The sequence below is a fragment of the Giraffa tippelskirchi genome, chromosome 1 (assembly GCF_054371585.1).
Source record: "Giraffa tippelskirchi isolate mGirTip1 chromosome 1, T2T-mGirTip1v1.2.pri, whole genome shotgun sequence".
In the NCBI taxonomy this organism is placed as follows: domain Eukaryota; kingdom Metazoa; phylum Chordata; class Mammalia; order Artiodactyla; family Giraffidae; genus Giraffa; species Giraffa tippelskirchi.
The window spans coordinates 108,724,421-108,740,849 of record NC_137275.1 but is presented as its reverse complement, the minus strand read 5'-3'; the positions used below and the strand labels follow the sequence as shown (position 1 = coordinate 108,740,849).

General features: G+C 38.1%; 2 protein-coding genes across 2 annotated transcripts in view; one reads left to right on the top strand and one right to left on the bottom strand.

Moving 5' to 3' along the window:
* Positions 1-15,177, top strand: part of LOC145515753 (uncharacterized) — a 56,598-nt gene extending 41,421 nt beyond the window's left edge. The window contains exon 5 of the mRNA XM_081517103.1: positions 14,520-15,177. The gene's annotated coding sequence lies outside the window, so the exon portion shown is untranslated. The remainder of the gene's footprint in view (positions 1-14,519) is intronic.
* Positions 1-16,429, bottom strand: part of LOC145506080 (liprin-alpha-1-like) — a 117,136-nt gene that overhangs the window by 69,316 nt on the left and 31,391 nt on the right. The window lies entirely within an intron of this gene.

The window sequence follows — 16,429 nt, the reverse complement described above, 5'->3', positions numbered from 1 at the left end:
AAATCTAAACAGACCAATTAACTGGTAATGAAACTGAATCAGTAATTAAAAATCTCCCAGCAAACAAAAGTTAAAAACTTCACTGATGAATTTTACCAAACATTCAAAAGAGAATTAAACCAATCCCTCTCAAACTCTTCAAAAATAGAAGAGGAGAAAACTCTTTTAAACTCATTTAAAGAGGTCAGCATTACCTGATACCAACATCAGACAGGATACCAAAGGAAAGAAAATTATAGGCCAATATTATTGATGGATGTAGATGCAAAAATCCTCAACAAAATATTATCAAACTGATTTCAACAACACATTTTAAGGATCATACAACATGATCAAGTAGGATTTTTTCCAGGGGTGTAAGTATCATTCAATATCTGCAATGAAGTCAATGTGATACAACACATTAAAACAAAATGAATGATAAAAATTATGATTATCTCAACCGAAACAAAAAAAAAGCATTTGACAAAAGTCAACATCCATGTACAAAAAAATCTCTAAATAAAATGAGAATAGAGGGACTGTGCCTCAACATAATAAAGGCTGTACATGACAAACCCACAGCTAACATCATACTCAATGGTGAAAAGCTGAAAGTCTTTCCTCTAAGATGAGAAACAAGACAAAGATGTTCACTGTCACCAGTTATTTTCAACACAGTATTGGAAATCCTACACAGAGTAATTAGGTGAGAAAAAGAAATAAAAGACATCCAAATTGGAAAGGAAGAAGTAAACCTGTCACTTGCAGATGACAAGATATTATGCCATTAAAAACTGTTAGAGCTAATAAACAAAATCAGTAAAGTTGCAAGATATAAAATCAATATGCAAAAATTTGGTGTGTTCCTATACACAAATAAACTAACATAAAGAGAAATAAAGAAAACAATCTCATTTATAGTTATATCAAAAAGAATAAAATTCTCAGGAATAAATTTAACCAAGAAGGTGAAAAGCTTACATATTGAAAACTAGGGAATTCCCTGGCGGTCAAGTGGTTAAGACTCAGCACTTTCAATTTGGGGGCCTGTGTTTGATTGAAATAGATGAAAACAACAGAATGGGAAAGACTAGAGATCTCTTCAAGAAAATTAGAAATACCAAGGGAACTTTTCATGCAAAGATGGGCACAATAAAGGACAGAAATGATATGGACCTAACAGAAGCAGAAGACATTAAGAAGATGTGGCAAGAATACACGGAAGAACAATACAAAAAAGATCTTCATGACCCAGATAACCATGATGGTGTGATCACTCACCTAGAGCCAGACATCCTAGAATGCGAAGTCAGGTGGGCCTTGGGAAGCATCACTATGAACAAAGCTAGTGGAGGTGATGGAATTCCACAGAAAGTTATAAGACACTGATGAAAGAAATCAAAGATGACATAAACAAATGGAGAGATATTCCATGTTTCTGGGTAGGAAGAATCAATATTGTGAAAATGACCATACTACCAAATGCAATCTACAGATTCAATGCGATCCCTATCAAATTACCAATGGCTTTTTCACAGAACTAGAACAAAAAATTTCACAATTCATATGGAAACACAAAAGACCCCGAATAGCCAAAGCAGTTGAGAAAGAAGAATGGACCTGGAGGAATCAACCTTCCTGACTTCAGATGATACTACAAAGCTACAGCCATCAGGACAGTGTGGTACTGGCACAAAACAGAAATATAGACCAATGGAACAAGATAGAAAGCCCAGAAATAAACCCATGCACCTATGGGTACCTTATTTTTGACAAAGGAGGCAAGAATATACAATGGGGCAAAGACAGCCTATTCAATAAATGGTGCTGGGAAAACTGGACAGTTACATATAAAAGAATGAAATTAGAACACTTCCTAACACCACACACAAAGCTAAACTCAAAATGGATTCAAGACCTAAATGTAAGACCAGAAACTATAAAACTCTTAGAGGAAAACAGGCAGAACACTCAATGACACAAATCAAAGCAAGACGCTCTATGACCCACCTCCTACAGTAATGGAAATAAAAACAAAAGTAAACAAATGGGACCTGATTAAACTGAAAAGCTTTTGCACAGCAAAGGAAACTAAAAACAAGGTGAAAAGACAACTCTCAGAACGGGAGAAAATAATAGCAAATGAAACAACCTGAAAAGGATTAATTTCCAAAATATACAAGCAGCTCATATAACTCAATACCAGAAAAACAACCAACCCAATCCAAAAGTGGGAAAAAGACCTTGACAGACTTTTCTTCAAAGGAGACAGATGGCTAACAAACACATGAAAAGATGCTCAACATCACTCATTATTAGAAAAATGAAAATCAAAACTACAATGAGATATCACCTCACACTGGTCAGAATGACCATCATCAAAAAGTCTACAAACAATAAATGCTGGAGAAGGTGTGGAGAAAAGGGAACACTCTTACACTGTTGGTGGGAATGTAAATTGATATAGCCTCTGTGGAAGACAGTATGGTGATTCCATAAAATCTAGGAATAAAAGCAACATAGCCAGTGCAGTGCAGTTGCTCAGTCGTGTCTGACTCTTTGCAATTCCATGGACTGTAGCCTACCAGGCTCCTCCATCCATGGAATTTTCCAGGCAAGAGTACTGGCGTGGGTTGCCATTTCCTTCTCCAGGGGATCTTCCCAACCTGGGGATTGAACCCAGGTCTCCCAATTGCAGGCAGATGCTTTACCATCTGAGCTACCAGAGAAGCCCTATAAGCAACATATGACCCAGCAATCCCACTCCTAGGCATATAACCTAAGGAAACTAAAATTGAAAAGACACAGGTATCCCACTGTTCATTGCAGCACTGTTTACAATAGCTAGAACATGGAAGCAACTTAGGTATCCATCAACAGATGAATGGAGAAAGAAATTGTGGTATATATATACAATGAAATACTACTCAGCCATAAAAAGGAACACATTTGAGTCAGTTCTAATGAGGTGGATGAACCTAGAGCCTATTATACAGAGTAAAGTAAGTCAGAAAGAGAAAGATAGATATCGTATACTAGCACATATATATGGAATCTAGAAAAATGGTACTGAAGAATTTATTTGCAGGGCAGCAATGGAGAAACAGACACAGAGAATAGACTTATAGACATGGGGAGAGGGGAGGAGAGGGTGAGATGAATGGAGAGAGTAACATGGAAACTTACATTACCATATGTAAAATAGATAGCCAACGGGAATTTGCTGTTTGCCTCAGAAAACCCCAACAGCAGCCCTGTATCAACCCAGAGGGATGGGATTGGGAGGAAGATGGTAGGGAGGTTCAAAAGGGAGGGGATATATGTATACCTATGGCTGATCCATGTTGAGGTTTGACAGAAAACAACAAAATTCTGTAAAGCAATTATCCTTCAATTAAAAAATAAATTAATTAAAAAAAAAAGCTGAAGGCATCGTGCTCCCTGATTTCAAACTGCAATATAAAGCATTATAAAACAAAACATGGTACTGGGAAAAAAACAGATACATAGATCAGTGGGACAAGACAGAGGTCGCAGAAACAGACCAACACACAGGGGCCATTGATTTATGATAAAGGACCAAGAATATATAATGAAGAAAGGGCAGTCTCTACAACAAATGTTGTTGGGAAAATTGGACAGCCAAATACTAAAGAATGAAACTGGATTACTATCTTATACTACACACAAAAATTAACTCAAAATGGATTGAGGATTTGAACATAAGACCTGAAGCCATAACATTTCTAGAAGAAAATATAAGTGCTAAGCTCCTTGATATAGGTCTTGGCTACAATTTTTTTAATGACACCTAAAGCAAAAGTGACAAAAGCAAAAATAAATAAATAGAACAACATGGTACTAAAAAGCTTCTACACAGTAAATGAAACCATAAACAAAATGAATAGGCAACCTATGGACTGAGGGAAAATATTTCCAAATCACCTGATAAAGAATTAATATTCAGGAAATGTAAAGAGCTCACACAACTCAATAACAAAAACAAAAACAATGTGATTAAATAATGGACAGAATATCTAAAGAGAGATTTTGCCAAAGAAGACATACAGATGGCTAACAGGTGCAAGAAAAGATATTCAACATCCTCAATCATCAGGGAAGTGCAAATCAAAACCACAGTAGGATATCTCCTCACATCTCCTAGAATGACTGTTATCAAAAGACAAGAAATAACAAGTGTTGGCAAGGATGTGGAGCAAAGGGAACCCTTCTGAACTGTCAGTGGGAATGCCAATTGGTGCAGTCGTTTTGAAAAACAGTATGGAGTTTTCTCAAAAACTAAAAATATAACTACCATACCGTTCAGCAGTTCCACCTCTAGGTATTATCAGAAGAAAATGAAAGTACTAATTCAGAAAGATACACAACTCCATGTTCAATGTCACATTATTTACAGCACCAAGATATGGGAACAACCTAACTGTACACTGATGGATGAATGGGTAAAGAAGATGCAGTGTATATATACAAACAAATATGTGTGTCAAGTATGTCGAGATTGCTTAACAAATTTAAAAATGAAAAAAAAACTTGCCATTTTCAAAACATGGATGGACCTTTAGGGCATTATGCTAAGTGAAATAAGTCAGAGACAAATATTCTACGATCTCTTTTATATGTGGAATCTAAAAAATAAACGTAACAGTTCATAGATATAGAGAACAAATTGGTGATTGTCAGAAGTGGGGGTGGGTGCGGAAAGAATAGGTGTTAGAGGTCAAAAGGTAAAAAAAAAATAAAAAAGAATGACTTGTGAAATAGCCAATAGATTCTTATTATCTTATTCTTAAAATTTCCTATTTCTATCAACAGAAGCATCATTAATTCAAACCTGCTGGAGGCATTTAGACATAGTGAAAACATCTGATTTACAGTCTAATTCTCCACAACATACTTTTATAACTAAAGTACAAGATTGGGTAGAGGATTATAGAAGATCCACTGCTTCATTAATAGATTAAGCTGCTCTGTGACTACAAGATAAAATGTTTATTCTTTCAGCAAACGATTATTGAATACTTACTGTGGCCAGCTTCAGAGGTAACTGCCAACATATAACTGTTTGTACAGAGGTGGTTACTGCACAGTTGCACTCATCTCACATGCTAGCAAAATAATGCTCAAAATTCTCCAAGCTAGCCATCAATAGTACGTGAACTGAGAATTTCCAGATGTTCAAGCTGGATTTAGAAAAGGCAGAGGAACCAGAGATCAAATTGCCAACATCCGCTGGATCATCAAAAAAGCAAGAGAGTTCCAGAAAAAACATCTACTTCTGCTTCATTGACTATGCTAACCTTTGACTGTATGGATCACAACAAACTGTGGAAAATTCTTAGAGAGATGGGAATACCAGACCACCTCACCTATCTCCTTAGAAATCTGCATGCAGGTCAAGAAGCAACAGTTAGAACCGGATATGGAACAATGGACTGGTTCCAAATTGGAAAAGGAGTACATCAAGGTCGTATATTGTCACCCTGCTTATTATACTTATATGCAGAGTACATCATGCAAAATGCCAGCTGAATGAAGTACAAGTTAGAATCAAGATTGCTGGGAGAAATACCAATAACCTCAGATAGGCAGATGCTACCACCCTTATGGCAGAAAGAGAAGAGGAACTAAAGAGCCTCTTGATGAAGGAGAGTGAAAAGGTGGCTTAAAACTCAACATTCAAAAAACGAAGATCATGGCATCCGGTCTCATCCCTTCATGGCAAATAGATGGGAAACAATGGAAACAGTGACAGACTTCATTTTCTTGGGCTCCAAAATCACTGCAGATGGTGACTGCAGTCATGAAATAAAAGACTCTTGATCCTTGGAAGAAAAGCTATGTCAAACTTAGACAGCATATTAAAAAGCAGAGACATTACTTTACTGACCAAGGTCTGTCTAGTCAAAGCTATGGTTTTTCCAGTAGTCATGTATGGATGTGAGTTTGACCATAAAGAAGGCTGAGCGCCAAACAATTGATGCTTTGAAATGTGGTGCTGGAGAAGACTCTTGAGAGTCCCTTGGACTTCAAGGAGATCAAACCAGTCAATCCTAAAGGAAATCAATCCTGAATATTCATTGGAAGGACTGATGCTTAAGTTGAAAGTCCAATACTTTGGCCACCTGATGTGAAGAGCTGACTTATTAGAAAAGACCCTGATGCTGGGTAAGACTGAAGGCAGGAGGAGAAGGGGTCGACAGAGGATGAGATGGTTGGATGGCATCACTGACTCAATGGACATGAGTTTGAGCAGGCTCCAGGAGATGGTGAAGGAAGGCATGCTGCAGTCCATGGGGTTGCAAAGAGTTGGACACGACTGAGTGCTGAACAACATAGAGGTGGTTGTAAAGATAAATATTTTATAATGCTCTTTGGAGCCAGGTTTATATGTTTAGTTTCTAAAGTATTTTCTTTTGTAAAAAATATGTTCAGTTCAGTTCAGTTGCTCATTCGTGACCTGGCATGGACGGCAGCATGCCAGGCATCCCTGTCCATCACCAACTCCTGGAGTGTACTCAAACTCATTACCCAAAGAAAGGCAATGCCAAGGAATGCCAAAAAGTGTGTAATATCAATGTAAATTTAATTTCAGTGTATGAATTATGATGTTACTGTTGTCTAAATTAGTAAAATCTCACTATGTTCTCAAAAGTGTTAATGAGGTTATTCTTGGTACACACATACCTTGTTTCATTGCACTTTGCTTTATTGTTTCAAAGATACTGTGGCATAGTCAGACAAAACTATAATTCAAAAAGATAGCAGGGTTATTCATAGTAGCCAAAACATGAAAGCAACCAAAATGCCCAATGACAGATGAATGGATAAAGAAGATGTGGTACATACATACAACTACTCAGCCATAAAAAGGAAGAAAATAATGCTATTTGCAACAACATGGATTCAACTAGAGATTATCATACTAAGTGAAGTAAGCCAGAAAGAGAAAGACAAATACCATATGATATCACTTATAAGTGGAACCTAAAATATGGCACAAATTAACCTGGCTACAAAACAGAAACAGACTCACAAGCATAGAGATCAGACTTGTGGTTGTCAAGGGAGAGGAGAAAGATGGTCTGGGAATTTGGGGTTGACAGATGCAAACTATTACATTTAGAATGGCTAAACAACAAGGTCCTACGGTATAGCACAGGGAACTATATCTAATCTCCTGGGATAATCCATAATGGAAAAGAATGTTTTAGAAAGAGAACGTAGGCCATTTCGTGGACGTCCGGTGTGCGAGCGCATCTGGGAACGCCGGGCGGGAGGGGACCGGGAAGACCTCTGTGGATTTGAACCTCCGCATCTCTAACCTAAGATCTCGAAAAGCATCGTGATTCCTATCCACTGGACTGTAAATTTTATGTCGATAATCTTGGAAACAATGGCAACAAGACTGAATTGGAAGGAGCTTTTGGCTATTAGGGACCACTCCGAAGTGTGTAGGTTGCTAGAAACCGTCCTGGCTTTGCTTTTGTTCCGTCCGAAGATCCCCGAGATGCAGCTGATGCTGTCCGAGAGCTAGACGGGAGAGAACATCGTGTGGCTGCCGAGTAAGAGGGGACTATCCAATGATGAAAAGGGAAGTCGAAATCGCCGCCCACCTCCTTCTTGGGGTCGTCGCCCTTGAGATGGTTATCGGAGGAGGAGTCCTCCACTTCCACGCAGATCTCCAAGACGGAGAAGCTTCTCCCGCCGCCGGAGCAGGTCCCTTTCTAGAGATTGGAGAAGAGAGAGATCACTGTCCCCGGGAGACAAATCACAAGCCATCCTGATCTTTCTCTAGGTCTCATAGCAGATCTAGGTCAAATGAAAGGAAATGGAAGATCAGTTTGCAAGAGGAGTGGTGTACAGGAAATAACTTCGTTTGACAGGAGTATGTACAGAAAATTCAAGTTCTGTTTGAGACTTCATAAGCTTGGTGCATTTTTAAAATGTTTTAGCTGTTCACATTTGTTTGTCTGTTGGAACAGTGACACACAAAGGTGTAATTCTCTGTGGTTTGAAATGGATCATATGAGGCATGTAATATCAAGAATTGTTACTTTACAATGTTCCCTTAAACAAAATTTAATTTGCTTTGAATTTTAGTCTTGCATAGGCTGATAATAAACCTCTAACTCCTGCCCAGGTAAAGTCAATGTTTAACATTATGGAAACAAAAACTGGCAAAAATTGGAAGATTTTTTTCAACATAGCTGGGATATGATATGTAGCTGTAGTTAAGCAGTTTTTAAAAGCTGCTGTGAACTCAAAAGCCAGCTGGAAAAATTAAAGCTGCACCCTTAAACTAGATTAGAGGTTTAAAAATTCCACTACTCTTCACATTGGACAAAAGGTTGTCCAGTTGGTGTAGAATCTAAGAAGTTTCAAGGAAGTTAGTTTACCTTTTCTTTAGGTTGTAAGTTCCTTCTGTGATTGCTTTATAAGAATACACAGCTCTTTGTAACATTCTTTATTCGGAAATTTGAGACTACTCAAGATACCAAATATCCTGCCAGTTTAAGGGTACATTGTACAGCTGAACTGAGTTACTGTGTAAGATTCTTTTTTCATGCTGTCATTTGTAATATGTTTTGTAAGAATCCTTGGGATTAAAGTTTTGGTTACAAAAAAAAAGAAAAAGAGAGAATGTATATATGTGTAAAACGGAGTCACTCTGCTGAATTTTGTACAATGTTGCAAATCAACTATGTGTCAATAAAAAAGGGGGGAAAAGATAAGGTGGTTCCACTGTGAACCTGTAAGATTAACAGAGAAGAAAAGTCTGGCAATACCAAGAATGTCAAGCACATAGGAAAACAAACTCTCAAGTATAGCTGGTGGTAGTATAACTTTGTATAATCATTTTGGAGAGCATCTGGCAATGTTTAGTATAATTAAAGATGCACATATACTACTTCCCAGAAATTTCACTTCTAGATATATACTCTGAAGAAATTATCACCAATGGGTACAAGGAGACATGTTCAGGATGTATACAAGATTATTTTCTGTAATAGCAAAAAAAATGGTACTAAATGTAGAAGGAATGAATGATATATGTGTATATATGTGTGTATAATAAAATATATATCATCTTTAAACACAAATAGAACACTAAAAAATAAATCAAAGGATTTCCCTAATGATCCAGTGATTAAGAATCTGCCTTCCAATGCAGGAGACACAGGTTTGATCCCTGGTCCGAGAATTAAGAGCCCACATACTTCAAGGCAACTAAGTCTGACTGCTGGAACTAGAGAGAAGCTTGCACCCCAATGAAAAGTCCTGCATGCCACAACTAAGACCTGATGCAGATAAATAAATAAATGTTAAAAATAAAATAAAAGCTAGAAATGATTAAGTGTAGTATGAAGGCACGTAGAAAGCCAAGATAGGCCAAAAGTGAGGCCTCTTGCAATGACCAGTTAGCCAAGCTGTGAATGCAAAGGAAAAGTTCTTGAAGGAAATTAATCACGTGTGGGTTTTTTTTCCCCCCTTCACTCTGTTAAAGAGGTATATGGGCATGTGTCTGTGATACGCTACTTCAGTCGTGTCTGACTCTTTACAACCCTATAGACCGTAGCCCGCCAGGCTCTTCTGTCCATTGGATTCTCCAGGCAAGAATGCTGGAGTGGGTTTACTATGTCCTCCTCCAGAGGATCTTCCTGACCCAAGAATGAAACCTGCGTCTTATGTCTCCTGTGTTGGCAGGTGGGTTCTTTACCACTAGCGCCACCTGGGAAGCCCAATGTGGTGCATTACATTGATTGATTATTAATTGATTTTCGTATGTTGAACTATTCTTACATTCTAGGAATAAATCCCACTTGGTCATCGTGTTTAATATTTATCATATGCTGCTGAATTCTATTTGCTCGTATCTTGTTGAGGATTTCTGCATCAATGCTCATAAAGGATATTGATCTGTAGTTTCCTGTCTTGCTGGTCTTTGGCTTTGGTAATTCTGACCTCACAGATTGAGTCAGAAAGTGTTCCATCCCCTTCAGTTTTTTGGAAGAGTTTGAGAAGGAGTGGTGTTAGTTCATCTTTAAATGTTTGGCAGTGAAGCCATGGTCCAGGGCTTGCCTTGTCAGATTTTTTATTACTGATTCAATCTCATTACTAGTTAGTTCTTAGGTTTCAACCTTGGTAGCTTTTGTGTTTCTAGGAGTTTATCCATTTCATCTAAGTCATCTAATTTGTTGGTATATAATTGTTCATAGTACTCTCATAATGCTTTTTATTTCTATATAATTGTTAATACTGATCCCATTTTTATTTATATTGGTTATGAATTTTCTGTGTCTTTTTTTCCTTTGTCAACCTAGCTTAAGATTTGTCAATTTGTTCTTTTTGAAGATCCACCTTTTGGCTTTGTTTGTTTTCTCTATTGTTTTTCTGGCCTCTATTTTATCTCTGCTCTTATATTTATTATTTTCCTTCTTTTACGGTTTCTTTAGTGTGCCAACCTTATCTCCAATTTAAATCCTTTACAATAGTTTCTGGTTTTGTGGCTTGGGATACTCTTCACCAGTATTTCCCGACTCCCCCTTTATTTTCTTTAGGACTCAGTTCCTCTGGACACCTTCACTGACCTTCCAATCTAAAGCAGCCTATAGCTGTTTTCTATCACAGCATCATGTGTTCTTCACAGCCCTTATCACTCTATGATATTTTCGTTTTTGTTTTTTTGTCTGCCCCCCACCACACATGCTTGCACATGCGTGTATGCATATGTGCATGCATGTGCATGCACATTCCTTAGAATATAAACTCTATAAGAACAGACATTTTCATTGTCTTGTTTAACCACTGCATCCGCGTGGCCTAGAATAGTCTCTGGCCCAACAGTAAAAAATGTTCAGTAAGTATTATTGACTGCTCTAATGTCTTGCGAAGGCTATCAAGTGATTGGTTAAAAAACTTCTTACCTCTTGCTCCTAGAAGATTACTGAAAGACAAGAAATTTATAAAGTAGTTTTAAATTTTAAGATGGCCATAACCTAAATCATTGCTGTCTAATATACTTTATTAACACAGTTGGTTTAACATAGTTATTAGGTAAATAACCATGTTTTACATGCTATTTTTATAATATATCAGCATCTACTTACTTATGTATTATTTCTTACTCTATTTGTTTTTTGAGGTTAAAGTTTTGGGGGGGATATAAATTGTACACTACTCATATCAGGTGGTCAGTTCAGTTCAGTTCAGTCGAGTCCGACTCTTTGCCACCCCATGAGCCACAGCACGCCAGGCCTCCCTGTCCATCACCAACTCCCAGAGTCTACCCAAACCCATGTCCATTGAGTTGGTGATGCCATCCAACCATCTCATCCTCTGTCATCCCCTTCTTCTCCTGCCCTCAATCCTTCCCAGCATCAGGGTCTTTTCCAATGAGTCAACTCTTCACATCAGGTGGCCAAAGGATTGGAGTTTCAGCTTCAACATCAGTCCTTCCAATGAACACCCAGGACTGATCTCCCCCAGGATGGACTGGTTGGATCTCCTTGCAGTCCAAGGGATTCTCAAGAGTCTTCTCCAACACCACAGTTCAAAAGCATCAATTTTTCGGCACTCAGCTTTCTTTAGAGTCCAACTCTCACATCCATACATGACCACTGGAAAAACCATGGCCTTGACTAGACAGACCTTTGTTGGCAAAGTAATGTCTCTGTTTTTTAATATGCTATCTAGGTTGGTCATAACTTTCTTCCCAAGGAGTAAGCATCTTTTAATTTCATGGCTGCAATCACCATCTGCAGTGATTTTGGAGCCCAGAAAAATAAAGTCTGATACTGTTTCCACTGTTTCCCCATCTATTTGCCACAAAGTGATGGGACTGGATGCCATGATCTTAGTTTCCTGAATGTTGAGCTTTAAGCCAACTTTTTCACTCTCCTCTTTCACTTTCATCAAGAGGCTCTTTAGTTCTTCTTCACTTTCTGCCATCAGGGTGGTGTCATCTACATATCTGAGGTTATTGATATTTCTCCCGGCAATCTTGATTCCAGCTTGTGCTTCCTCCAGCCCAGCATTTCTCATGATGTACTCTGCAGATAAGTTAAATAAGCAGGGTGACAATATACAGCCTTGACATACTCCTTTTCCTATTTGGAACCAGTATGTTGTTCCATGTCCAGTTCTAACTGTCGCTTCCTGACCTGCATACAGGTTTCTCAAGAGGCAGGTCAGGTGGTCTGGTATTCCCATCTCTTTAAGAATTTTCCACAGTTGATTGTGATGCACACAGTCAAAGGCTTTGGCATAGTCAAAAAGCAGAAACAGATGTTTTTCTGGAACTCTCTTGCTTTTTTAATGATCCAGCGGATATTGGCAATTTGATCTCTGGTTCCTCTGCCTTTTCTAAGAGAACCTTGACTATCTGGAAGTTCACGGTTCACGTATTGCTGAGGCCTGGCTTGGATAATTTTAAGCATTACTTTACTAGTGTGTGAGATGAGTGCAATTGTGCGGCAGTTTGAGCATTCTTTGGCATTGCCTTTCTTTGGGATTGGACGTGGCACTAAACTGGAAGTCTTAGTTTCTAGCTTCATCTTTGCTACTATATAATATGTATAGCTTTGGGAAGAAGGGCTTCCCTGCTGGCTCAGCTGGTGGTAAAGAATCCACCTGCAATGTGGGAGACCTGGGTTCGATCCCTGGGTTGGGAAGATCCTCTGGAGAAGGGAAGGGCTACCCTCTCCAGTATTCGGGCCTGGAGAATTGCATGGGCTGTATAGCCCATGGGGCCACAAAGAGTCGGACACACCTGAGCAACTTTCACTTTGTAAAGAATTGTTTCACTTGTTTGTACCTCAGTTTTTTCATTTTCAAAATAAGGGGATTAAATTAGATAAACTGATAAAGTCCCTTCCAACAATCAAATCTATAATTCCATAATTTAGAGTTCAATTTTACTAGTTTAACATGTTTATAATTGTTGGATGTTCATAACATATTTTTCTTTACTTTTTAAAATGTTAAGTTCTTTAATATTACTTAAGTTATAAAATTGTAACCCTCTGTTTGAGCATGGAGATTCCTTTACAGATTTCCACTTTATTTTTCTTAGGAAAAGATATATCTTTTTTTTGTTTCTACAGTATATTTTTATTTATTTTAATTAATTTAAAAATTTTGGCTGTGCTGGGACTTTGTTGCAGAAAAAGCTCTAGGGCTTTCTCTAGCTGCAGCTCTTGGGCTCAGTTGCCCAATGACGTGTGGGATCCTAGTTCCCTGACCAGGGATGGAACTGTGTCCCGTGCGTTGGAAGCTGAATGTCTAACCACTGGACCACCAGGGAAGTCCCTAAGTTATTTTTAATTGGAGGATAATTGCTTTACAATGTTGTGTTGGTTTCTGCCATACAACAAAGTGAATCAGCTGTAAGTATACACGTATCTTCTCCCTCATGAGCCTGCCTTTCATCCCACTTCATCCCACCCCTCCAGGTCATCACAGAGGAATTTCCACTTTATAGAGGGGTTTCTAGAACTGAACTACGTGAAGCTGTCCCTACTCTAGGCAAGATGAGTAGCTGGCTGTCAATAAATTTTGTTGAATTTTTAAGTTGAGTCTGCTAAAGGAAAAGGAAAGATAATATAGCAATGATTGACTTCTAAGAAAAATATTATACTCCAAAAGTATGTAACACTTTACATCAAGGAATTTGATTTAAAAATAACAACTACAATTATAAATTAAAATACATAATAATTTAATGAGAAGATGAAATGCTTTCAGACACTATGGTATCTATAAAATAAATTTCATCTAACTTGGCAATTGGATTTAAACATAAGAGACATGAATCTTGATATAAAAAGTAACATCAAAAGGACAATGTTGATTTCTTCTCGTAAACTTTAGGATTTTGAACATAAACAACCATCATATGTTAGAGGAAACAGACCTTAGAAGTTGAGGTAAGTTTACTTTTCCAATTTCCTGGCCCACTCCTGGACTGTCACAATTTTCCTCTTTCTCTCTCTCTCTCTCTCTCACACACACACACACACACATATGTAATATTTTGGATATATTTAAGGTAAAAATTTTAGGAAGTGTAGCAGGTAACTGTTGTTGTTTAATCGCTGGTTATGTCTGACTCTTTGTGATCCCATGGGCTATATAGCTTGCCTGGTTCTTCTGCCCATGAGATTTTCCAGGCAAGAATACTGGAGTGGGTTGCCATTCCCTTCTCCAGGGGATCTTCCCGACCTAGGGATCAAACCTGTGTCTCCTGCACTGGCAGGTGGATAGTTTACCACTGAGCCACCAGGGAAGCCCAGGAAATTGTTAGCAGGCTAAAATACACATTTCATGTCTTCAGAGATTCAAAATGGGAGGACTAGCTGAAAATATCCAATAGAAAGTCCTGCTCATTAAGAAAATAGTGAGTTGTGACTCTGTGAGGTAAAAAGCTTTGATTTACTTCACCTAAGGACACTTACATGATTATAAATGTGTTCTGTGAATGTAGCTAGTCAATTTGATTTGTTACCATTTCTCTACAGGACTCAAGATAACATAAAGGGAGTCTCTCAAGAGGATTAGAGACTTCAGTACTGGCCAGCCACTTGGTATCTTGTTAATTATCTTTTTTCTCTTCTCTGTATTTAGATCATTTAATTAATTTAGAATCCCCATTGAAACTCTAGCACCTCCTCCACCATGAACCATTTATGGAAAGACTTCCTCCATACAATCCATTTTGCACGATATAATGAAAGGGCTGAGCAGAAGGGATTTGTTAAGCATAATTTACATCTACTGCATAGTCAACCTTAATTATTTAGTGACTGATTGTCCTTTTAGGGGATTATGCAAGCATTTTGTTTCTACTATGTCTCACTGCTGCTAACTATTTAGCCATTTCACTAATCAGCATGTCTATTAAGAGCAGTTTGGGGCTAGAGTAAAGCAGAAGATCACACTGTGATCCATCATTTTGCCATTTCTTAGAAGATTTAGTAAAATCTTTAATGATGTGGGGAACCGAAGCTTGTGTGTAAATCAGTGGAATTTAATGTTTTCATTATCCATTTATTCTTTGCCTCCTGAGGACAATTAAAAGTTTGCTGTATGCATTTTGAAAATCTTAAGAATAAGAACATGTATCTTACTTTGTTCAGGATGCTATAATAAAATACTACAGACTGGGTGGCTTATAAACAGCAGAAATTTATTACAGTTCTGGAGGCTAGAAGTCCAAGATCAGCGTGACAACTCTCTCTGACTGCAGAACTCACTGTATCCTGCTGTAGCACAAGGGGCTGGGAGCTCAGTGAGATTTCTTTTTTATGGAAAAAACTCGAACGAATTTCTTGGCCAACTCGATATAAACACACTTATTCTGTCCAGGAGGGCTCCATTTTCACAACCTCACCAACCCCGAAAGACCCCCCCCTACTAATAACATCACCTTTGAGGGTTAGGGTTTCAGTATATAAATGATTGAAGATAAACTTTCAGCCCACAGCAACAAGGCTATTGTTGTTGTTGTTCAGTTGCCAAGTCCTGTCTGAATATCTGTGACCCCACAGACTGTAGACCGCCAGGCTCCTCTGTCAATGGGATTTTCCAGGCAAGAATACTGGAGTGGACTGCCAATCCCTTCTCCAGGGGATCTTCCTGACCCAGGGACCAAACCTGTGACTCTTGCCACATCTGCATTGACAGGTGGATTCTTTACCCATGAGCCACCGGGGAAGCTCCAGCAACATGATTATACATATTTAAATTTTTAATGGGTATTGCTATATCATCCTATAAGAAAGTTTCTTCTGTTGTTACTCCCCGTGAATGGTGCATAAGCGTGGCTTCCCTCTCTAAACTTTTCCAAACAACACTACATCTTTTTCCCAAAAGGATGGGTGAATTTACCTTTAACTGTTAAATCTTTCAGGTAGTTTATTTTTCAAATAAGCTTACATAAATCCACAAGACATTTTCATTTAAATGGATAAAACCCATAGTAGAGAAGTTTGAGGGGTAAAGGTTAGAGGGAGAAAATTTTTAAATGCAGCAAATTATTTTTAATAATACAAAATGTTTCCCTTGAAATGCATTGTTACATTAAAATTTCCTTTTGGGAGTTGAAAAATCAAGTGGAGAACTATATTTTTTAACAAATATTTCATGTTAATATGTAAAAAGATAAAAATGTTAGTCGCTCACTTGTGTTCCCTCTTTGTGACCCCATGGACTGTGGCCTGCCAGGCTCCTGTCCATGGAATTCTTCAGGCACGAGTAGTGCAGTGGGTTGCCATTTCCTTCTTCAGGGGATCTTCCTGATCCAGAGAGCCTCCCACATTACAGGCAGATTCCTCACTGTTTAAGCCACCAGGGAAACCCCAATATTAATATATAAGCTTACATAAGTTACATTGTTATTTCAGTATAAAATGCCACTAGTAGATAATAT